The following is a 9,705-nucleotide window of genomic DNA, read 5'->3' as shown; positions in this document are numbered from 1 at the left end:
TGCTTTATTTTTTTTCATTTCATTTTTTGTTACATGTGTGGTTCTGGTTCTGTTACTTGTGTGGTTCTGTTACAAGTGATACATTATGGACAAATCCTAACCCGGATTAAGTACACATAAGAATTAGGTGGAGGGTATAGTCATGTGCAGGCGCACGTGAGAATCCTTCCGCTCAGTGGAGGTTCCTTGTTGGTAATATATGTTTAGCATGTTTCGTAGCGAAGACATTATTACTTTCATTGAACTGTAGAAGCTGAGTTGGCCGTAGAACCCCAACCCATCCTGGCCTTATTAGGTTGTGGTGCAGAAACTAATCAGGTGAAGACTTGGATTAGTTGTCATGCGGAGAACCACACTCAGACGAGTTTTTCTTGAGAATATTACTGGCTCATGAGCTTAATTGTGGAAAGCCGGTAATATCCGAAAGAAAAATGTAGACTCTGACGTATCAGTAGAACATGTTGTGCAGGTGATTAACTAGAACTATCCCATTTTTGGTTCTCTGATCTCATGCTCGTGACTTTGGACCTTTGAACCTATGCGTTACCATGTTTGCGTTACCATGCTTGTGTTATCATGTTTGTGTTACCATGTTTGCGCTACCATGTTTGCTTTACCATGTTTGAATATGTGGCATCCATGCATTCATACATTCATTAAAAAACCCATCTTTTTCCATAAAAAAAAACATGATTTTTCCAAAAAAAATTCAGAGAATTTTCTTTGCAAATATTATAGGATTAAGTTATGGAAAAAAGGTATACCAAAAAGTACGGTTTCAAAGCGCCTGATGTGGAAAAACTGATAGAGTTAGCATCTTCTGTACAAGATCCTTGTAATTTTAGGAAAAGTTATGGAAAGCTTTTGCCTATTTTGAACACTCATGTTGATGAAGGACTTCTCAAAACTCTGGTTCAGTTCTATGATCCCGTCTACCGGTGTTTCACCTTTCCAGACTACCAGTTGGTACCGACCTTGGAAGAATATGCCAATCTTTTGGGTATTCCTGTGTCTGACAAAATACCCTTCAATGGTTTGGAAGCCATTCCTAAGTCACACGTCATTGCAGCGAGCGTCCACTTGAAAAAGTCTGAAGTAGAGAGTAATTGGACTACCAAAGGAAACCTCCCGGGTTTAACTTCACACTTCCTAATAAAGAAAGCCTTTGATTTCATCGAGACTGGTAGCATGATAGCTTTTGAAGCTATACTAGCCTTGCTCATCTATGGGTTAGTTCTGTTTCCCAACGTCAACGACTTTGTTGATATCAATGCCATAAAGATCTTTCTGATTGGAAATCCTGTTCCGACTTTGCTTGGTGACATGTATTTCTCTGTCCATCATAGGAATCGCCAAGGCGGTGGAATCATTGTATGTTGTGCACCTCTGTTGTTCAAATGGATTGTTTCGCACTTACCTGAGTCTCCTATTTTCACAGAAAACCGAGAAGGCTTACGTTGGCCTCGAAGACTTATGTCTCTTACTAATAATGATATTCATTGGTATACCTTGGCTCGCTGCGGTACAGAAACCATTGAAAGTTGTGGAGAATTCGCCAACGTACCCCTCATTGGTACACAAGGAGGAATTAACTACAATCCGGTCCTAGCCCGACGACAACTCGGGTATGCAAATTCAATTAAACCCATTGGTCCTACAGTGGAAGGTTACTTCTACCGAGAAGGGGATAATCCTCAAAGGTTGAAAGCAAGAATGGTGAGAGTTTGGTACGACGTCCGATGGAAAGAAAAAGGTGAGGAAAGAAATTGCATTGCCATGGACGCCTACACCTGCTGGGTAAAGAAAAGAGCAAAGGAGTTTCAAATGCCTTATGCTTATGAAAAACCCATGTTTCCTGCAGTGTCTCAACGACCCAACATTCCCACTATGGAGGAATACCAAGACACTTTAGCTAAGATGAGGATAGAAAAAGACGCTTGGGAAGAAAAGTTTCGTAGAACTGATGTGGAAAATAGAAAGTTGAAGAAACGAGTGAAAGATCACGAAGAAACTCTTTATTGTCAAGATGGATGGCTCATGAGCAAAGATGAGAAGATTCGTCAGAAAGACGCTGCAATCAAGAGGTACATCAAAGAAAGCAAGAAAAATCTTGAAGGCTCAACAAGCAACGCTTCGACTCCTGATGATTGGAAGAATGTTGTTGACAAACTGAGGACCGAAAAGGCCGAATTGAAAGCTTACTATGGGAAAGAAATCAGGAAGCTCAAGCTGCACAATGCATTTGGTTCTTCGTCTGATGAAGATGCTTAGAATTGTTTAGCTTTTTATTTATCATTTGCTTTTGTAAGGAGCTACGCTCCAATGTTGTAACATTTCCCATTTATTCAATAAAAGAATAGTTTGTGTTCAAATGTTTGCAAGGAAATAATCTTTAAAATGTTTGGAAAAAATCATAAATTTCTTTTTGCATACATCATTCTGCATATCGAGTCTGTTGTATAGAGTCTCATCTTTTGGATCTTTCTCCATTAGATCGTCAAGCTGTCGCGTCTCAAAGTTTCTCGACCGCGCTCGCAATCAGATCACAGATACAATACTCGTTCAAATAGAAGAAGAGTAATGGAACACTCTGAACAAGAGAATATTGAGCTTCGTGGTACAGTGACCACCCTTCAGGAAAAGTTGGAAAGTCTCACTGCTCTGGTTGACTCCTTGATGGCTGCACAGAATCAGCCGCCACCACCCAACAGTCAAGCAGCGGTAACATCTGAAGTCACTACTCCAGTTTCTACAGTTGCATTCGGTATTCCATCTTTCTCTATGCCAGAAGGTTGGGGCCCGCCTTTCAGCTTTGGTACAGGTTTCCGCCATAATTTCTCTGGGGTTCAAACAGCTACAACTGAAGCGCCTGCTGCACAAGGTTCGGCGTTTATTCCACATTCAGGGGTAACTTTTTCCCAAATCTCTATGGCACTTTCTTAACCCACTATGACGGTTCCGACCCCTACGGTTCACACTGTTCCTTATGATGGCAATGAGATTTATCATGATCAAGGTGATAGCACAATTCCGCGTAATCTTGTGGAAGATCTCCAAGAACAGTTCAACAAGATTCAATTGGAAGTCAAGGCTATTCGTGGGAAAGATTTGTTTGGAAAGAATGCCCAGGAGCTATGTTTGGTTCCCAGTGTACAAATACCGGCTAAGTTCAAGGTCCCAGACTTTGAGAAGTACAAAGGTAGTTCTTGTCCACAAAGCCATCTTGTGATGTATGCCAGGAAGATGTCTACTTATGCAGATAATCACCAGTTGCTTATCCATTACTTTCAAGACAGTTTAACTGGTGCCGCACTGAAGTGGTACACAGGCTTGGATAGCACTAATATTCGAACATTCAATGACCTAGGTGAGGCCTTTGTCCGACAATACTAGTATAACTCGGATATGGCTCCAGACAGAGATCAGCTTCGATCCATGGCTCAGAAATACCATGAAGCTTTCAAAGAGTATGCCCAACGATGGAGAGAAACTGCTGCTCAGATTAATCCACCGTTAAAAGAGAAAGAGATGACAAAGATCTTCTTGAATACTCTCAGTCCGTTTTTTTATGAACGCATGATTGCTAGTGCTCCAAGTGATTTCACCGAAATGGTAAACATGGGGATGCGTCTAGAAGAAGGAGTCCGAACCGGACGCCTAACTAAAGAAGGTGGATCTTCAAGCGGAACCAAAAAGTTCGGAAGTGGTTTCCCAAAGAAGAAGGAACAAAGTGTTGACATGGTATCCCAAGGGAGGCCAAGAGGAAATGTCAATCGTCAACGACAGGTCGCTGCTATTGCACCAGCCGTTAATACAACACCGAATCCGGGGTTTACTCCGCAGTTTCAACAACAACAGCCTCGACCACAGGCTCAGCAGTTTAACAATAATCAGAATCGTGTGCAAAGAGCACCACAGTTTGATCCAATTCCAATGACCTACACAGAATTGTACCCTGCTTTGATTGAAAGAGGTCTTATTCAAACTAAAGCGCCACCACCAGTACCTGAGAAACTCCCATGGTGGTACAAAGCTGAGGTCTCATGCCCTTATCATCAAGGAGCACCTGGCCATGATCTTGAGCATTGCATAGCCTTGAAATATGAAGTTCAGAGGTTGGTTAGATCTAATCTCCTCTCTTTCAGAAATTTGAATCCGAATGTGCAAGCAAATCCGCTGCCCAATCATGGAGGGCATGTTGTAAACATGGTGTATGGATGTCCTGGTCCGTACCGAGTCTATAATATCAATTTCTCAAGAGCCGATTTGGTACAAATGCACGCCACTCTCTATCGAGGGCCGAGTTTTCGCCAGCATCAATACGGTTCCTGTAGCATATGTTGTGTAGATCCTCATGGATGTTCGATTGTGAGAAGAGATCTCCAAGTGTTGTTGGATAATGGTACTATTCAGATCTACAGAAATAGGGATGAAAATGAAGTTAACATGATAGGATGTTATCCGCATGAGCTTTTAGTCTCAGATATCAACTCGGAAATGCCTAAAGTTAACGTCATCGTTCCTCGTTTCAACATGCCTGAGCGCATAGAAGTTACTTACAACAAGCCGAAGGTTCCTACTGCTCCTTTGATCATTTGTCTACCTGGACCTGTTCCTTATGACTCTGACAAGGCAGTTCCATACAACTACAATGCAACAATGATAAAGGATGGACAAGAAGTTCCTTTACCTACTCTTTCATCTGTTGTGAACATCGCCGATGTAAGTCGCGTAACAAGAAGTGGACGTGTGTATACTCCACTACCTCTGAAGCAGCCTGTTGCTCCTGCAACCGGGCAAAATCCTATCAATACACCAGTGGGGAATCCCGAGGAAACTCCTGTCAGTAATACAAACACTGATGTTGGTCAATCCAGTGGAACCAATGTCAATCCTGACTTTGACGAAATTTTAAAGCTTATCAAAAGAAGTGAATACAAGATTGTGGATCAGCTTATGCAGACTCCTTCAAAAATCTCAATACTTTCATTGCTGTTGAATTCAGAAGCCCACAGGGAAGCCCTAATGAAAGTTTTGGATCAGGCTTTTGTAGATCATGATGTGACGGTTGACCATTTTGATGGGATAATAGCCAACATAACTGCTTGCAACAATTTAAGCTTCTGTGATGAAGAACTCCCCGAGGAGGGTAAAAATCACAATCTTGCTTTGCACATTTCTATGAACTGTCAGTCAGACTCTTTGTCCAATGTGTTGGTAGACACCGGATCTTCCTTGAATGTGATGCCAAAGACGACTCTTGCTCGCTTGTCTTACCAAGGAATGCCTATGAAGTTCAGTGGTGTAGTTGTCAAAGCATTTGATGGATCGCGAAAATCTGTTATTGGCGAAGTCAACCTTCCCATGACAATTGGTCCACATACATTTCAAATTACTTTCCAAGTCATGGACATTCAAGCTGCTTATAGCTGTCTGTTAGGACGACCATGGATCCATGAAGCAGGGGCAGTGACTTCTACGCTCCATCAAAAGTTAAAATTTGTAACAAATGGAAAATTGGTAACAATAAGTGGGGAGCAAGCCTTGATGGTGAGCCATTTATCCAATTTCTCTTTCATAAGAGCTGATAATGAGGAAGGAACACAGTTCCAAGGTCTCTCTTTAGAAGACGAATCTTCCAGGAAGAAAGCATCAATCTCTTCTTACAAAGAGGCAGTGAAAGTAGTAAAAGATGGAACTACCACTGGCTGGGGGCAAGTTGTGATCCCTACCAAGAATGAAACCAGAGCAGGACTCGGATGTTCACCAACATTCTCAAACTGCACCAAGAAGGATGAAACCCTTCGTCCGATCAAAGAAACATTCATTAGTGGAGGATTCCTTAACCCAATTCCTCAAGAGGTTAATGTCCTTATCGAAGAATGCATTGAAGAAGGTTTACCCGATGATGAAGAAGAATGGAAATGTTATCTCAACGACTCGGGATACATGTCTCAGGAAGAACCATATCCTCCGTCACAGAAATCCAAAGGCAACGAAACTGAGCCTATTCCTGCAGAGGTCTGGGATACCTTGGGACAACCAAGTGGAAAATTTGATTATATGGTGAAATATACTGCGCCTGAAAGTTCAAAGATTGCGATTGAGGATATCCAACCAACTGGATGGGGAGATTCCTTTGAATGTAATAGTCAACCAGAAGAGGCTTATCAGCCCTGTCAATTTTCTCAACAGCCTGAAATTACTGACTTCAATGCATCTGCCAAGATTTATAATCCTGAAGATGGTTACTATCACATAAATGCCATTTTTGTAGATGAAGGGGAAGATGGTCCCGCAGTTGACTCGGAAAGTGTCGCTGACAATGAGTCTCTTCATCCTGAAGACTGGGAAATACATCCTGAAAATTCTGAAGATTGTGACTCATCATATGCTCTTCAAGAAGTAGAAGAAGACCGTTACAACTCTACAAAGAACAAGGGTGACAAACCAGGACCTTCAAATCCTGCTCGACCAGCGGTCAATACTGAAGATAATTCTGGGGAGAATTTTCCTGAATACATAATACACAGAGGAGTTCGTTGCTACTGGAAAGCTGTCGACGTTCCGAATGTTGTTCGCCGCTCAAAGTAATCACCTCGCTGTTATTTTGACCTCCTGCCTTGCCCAAAGCAGAGAGATGTTTTATAGGGCTTTGCTTTTAAATGTTCCGCCCAAATAACTTTGTGTATAGGGCTTTGTTTTAAAAGTTTCCCTCTTTGTCCTGCCCAAGACAAATGAGTTTGTGTTTAGGGCTTTGTTTCAAAAATGAATCATAAATAAAGCGTCATTTTGAATTCCCTACATTATGTGTTTTATTTTTTGCTTTTTTTCTGGAAATGGTAATCCTAAAAAACCAAAAAAAACTTTTCCAAAAAAAATCTGCATACACTCTTGCATTCATAAATTTTCTAAAATAGATATAAATCACATGTGCAGATTTACTATTGATAAACCCATTGAATGCAATAACCCTATGCCCTCTCCCAACTTTGAGTTTCCTGTGTTCGAAGCCGAAGAAGAGGAAGAAGAGGAGATCCCGGACGAGATCTCTCGATTACTTAAGTACGAGGAAAGAGCCATTCTGCCTCACAAAAGAGCCTTTAGAAAAGATCAACTTGGGTTCTGAAGAAGACAAAAAAGAAGTGACCATTGGATCGCTGCTTGATGCTGATATCAAGAGTAAGTTGACAGACCTTCTCAAAGAATATGTTGACGTGTTTGCCTGGTCCTACCAAGACATGCCTGGGTTGGATACCAATATTGTTCAGCATTACTTGCCATTGAAGCCAGAATGTCCGCCAGTTAAGCAGAAATTGCGAAGGACTCACCCTGATATGGCTAACAAGATCAAAGTGGAAGTTCAAAAGCAACTCGACGCAGGTTTTCTTGTCACCTCCGAGTATCCTCAATGGTTGGCCAACATAGTGCCAGTTCCGAAAAAAGATGGCAAAGTCCGAATGTGTGTTGACTACCGTGACTTGAACAAGGCCAGTCCAAAAGATGACTTTCCATTACCGCATATCGACATGCTGGTTGATAACACCGCTAAGTTCAACGTCTTTTCCTTCATGGACGGGTTCTCTGGTTATAATCAGATCAAGATGGCTCCCGAAGACATGGAGAAGACATATTTCATCACCCCATGGGGTACTTTTTGCTACAAAGTGATGCCGTTTGGATTAAATAATGCCGGCGCAACTTACCAAAGGGCAATGACTACTCTCTTTCATGACATGATGCATAAAGAAATAGAAGTTTATGTGGACGACATGATAGCCAAGTCCAGCACAGAAGAAGAACATATTGAATACCTTTTGAAGTTGTTTCAAAGATTAAGGAAATATCAGCTTCGCTTGAATCTTAACAAATGTACTTTTGGGGTTAGATCTGGAAAACTCTTGGGGTTCATTGTCAACCAAAGAGGTATCGAAGTAGATCCCGACAAAGTCAGAGCTATTCAAGAGATGCCTGCACCGAAAACAGAAAAGCAAGTAAGAGGATTTCTCGGACGATTGAACTACATCTCCAGATTTATCTCTCAAATGACTGCTACTTGTGGGCCAATTTTCAAGCTTCTCCGCAAAGATCAAGGGGTTGTATGGACTGAAGATTGCCAGAAAGCGTTCGACAGTATCAAAGAGTACTTGTTAAAACCACCAATATTGATTCCTCCAGTTGAAGGAAGACCACTAATCATGTACCTTACTGTGTTAGAAGAATCCATGGGCTGTATGCTTGGACAGCAAGATGAAACCGGTAAGAAGGAGCATGCCATCTATTACTTGAGTAAGAAATTCACAGACTGTGAGTCTCGTTACTCCATGCTCGAAAAAACATGTTGTGCTTTGGCTTGGGCTTCAAAACGTCTCCGCCAATACATGATCAACAATACTACTTGGTTAATCTCCAAAATGGATCCGATCAAGTACGTCTTTGAAAAGCCTGCCTTAACATGAAGGATTGCCCGATGGCAAATGTTGTTATCCGAATATGACATTGAATACCGTGCTCAAAAAGCGGTCAAAGGAAGCATTCTCGCCGATCATTTGTCGCATCAACCAATTAATGAATATCAATCTCTCAAGTTTGACTTTCCTGATGAAGATGTCTTGTACTTGAAGATGAAAGATTGTGACGAACCGTTACCTGAAGAAGGTCCTGAGCCTGGATCAAGATGGGGCCTAATTTTTGATGGAGAAGTAAACGCTTTTGGCAATGGAATTGGGGCAATCATCATCACTCCCAAGGGTACTCATATCCCATTCTCTGCCAGATTGCTATTTGATTGCACCAACAACATCGCAGAATATGAAGCTTGTATCATGGGTCTCGAAGAAGCCATTGATTTAAGGATCAAGATCCTAGACATATATGGAGATTCAGCCCTCGTGATCAACCAAATCAAAGACAAATGGGAAACTTACCACCCTGGCTTGATTCCTTACAGAGATTATGCAAGACGTCTATTGACTTTCTTCAACAAGGTTGAATTGCATCATATACCTCGAGATCAGAATCGAATGGCAGACGCCTTGGCTACTCTATCTTCCATGTTCAAAGTCAATCATTGGAATGATATGCCTACAGTCAGAATTAGGCGCCTTGAAAGGCCCGCCTATGTGTTTGCAACTGAAGCAGTCATCGATGATAAACCGTGGTTCCACGACATCAAACGCTTCCTTCAAACTCAAGAGTACCCACTTGGGGCATCAAACAAAGATAAGAAAACTCTAAGAAGACTTTCTGGCAGTTTCTTCCTGAACGGAGATGTGCTATACAAAAGAAACTTCGACATGGTTTTGCTCAGATGCGTGGACAGACACGAAGCAGACATGTTAATGCATGAAGTGCATGAAGGGTCCTTTGGAACTCATTCAAATGGGCATGCAATGTCCAAGAAAATGTTAAGAGCTGGATACTATTGGTTGACAATGGAATCTGACTGTTACAAACACGTGAAGAGATGTCACAAGTGCCAGATCTATGCAGATAAGATCCATGTGCCACCGACTCTACTCAACGTTCTCTCATCTCCATGGCCTTTCTCCATGTGGGGTATCGACATGATCGGAATGATTGAACCGAAAGCTTCAAATGGTCATCGTTTCATCTTGGTAGCCATTGATTACTTCACCAAATGGGTCAAAGCAGCATCTTACGCCAATGTTACAAGACAAGTGGTTGTGAGGTTTATCAAGAATA

This window comes from Vicia villosa, unplaced genomic scaffold (assembly GCF_029867415.1).
Source record: "Vicia villosa cultivar HV-30 ecotype Madison, WI unplaced genomic scaffold, Vvil1.0 ctg.003278F_1_1, whole genome shotgun sequence".
NCBI lineage: Eukaryota > Viridiplantae > Streptophyta > Magnoliopsida > Fabales > Fabaceae > Vicia > Vicia villosa.
The sequence above is the reverse complement of the archived record's forward strand: the minus strand, read 5'-3'. Positions refer to the sequence as shown.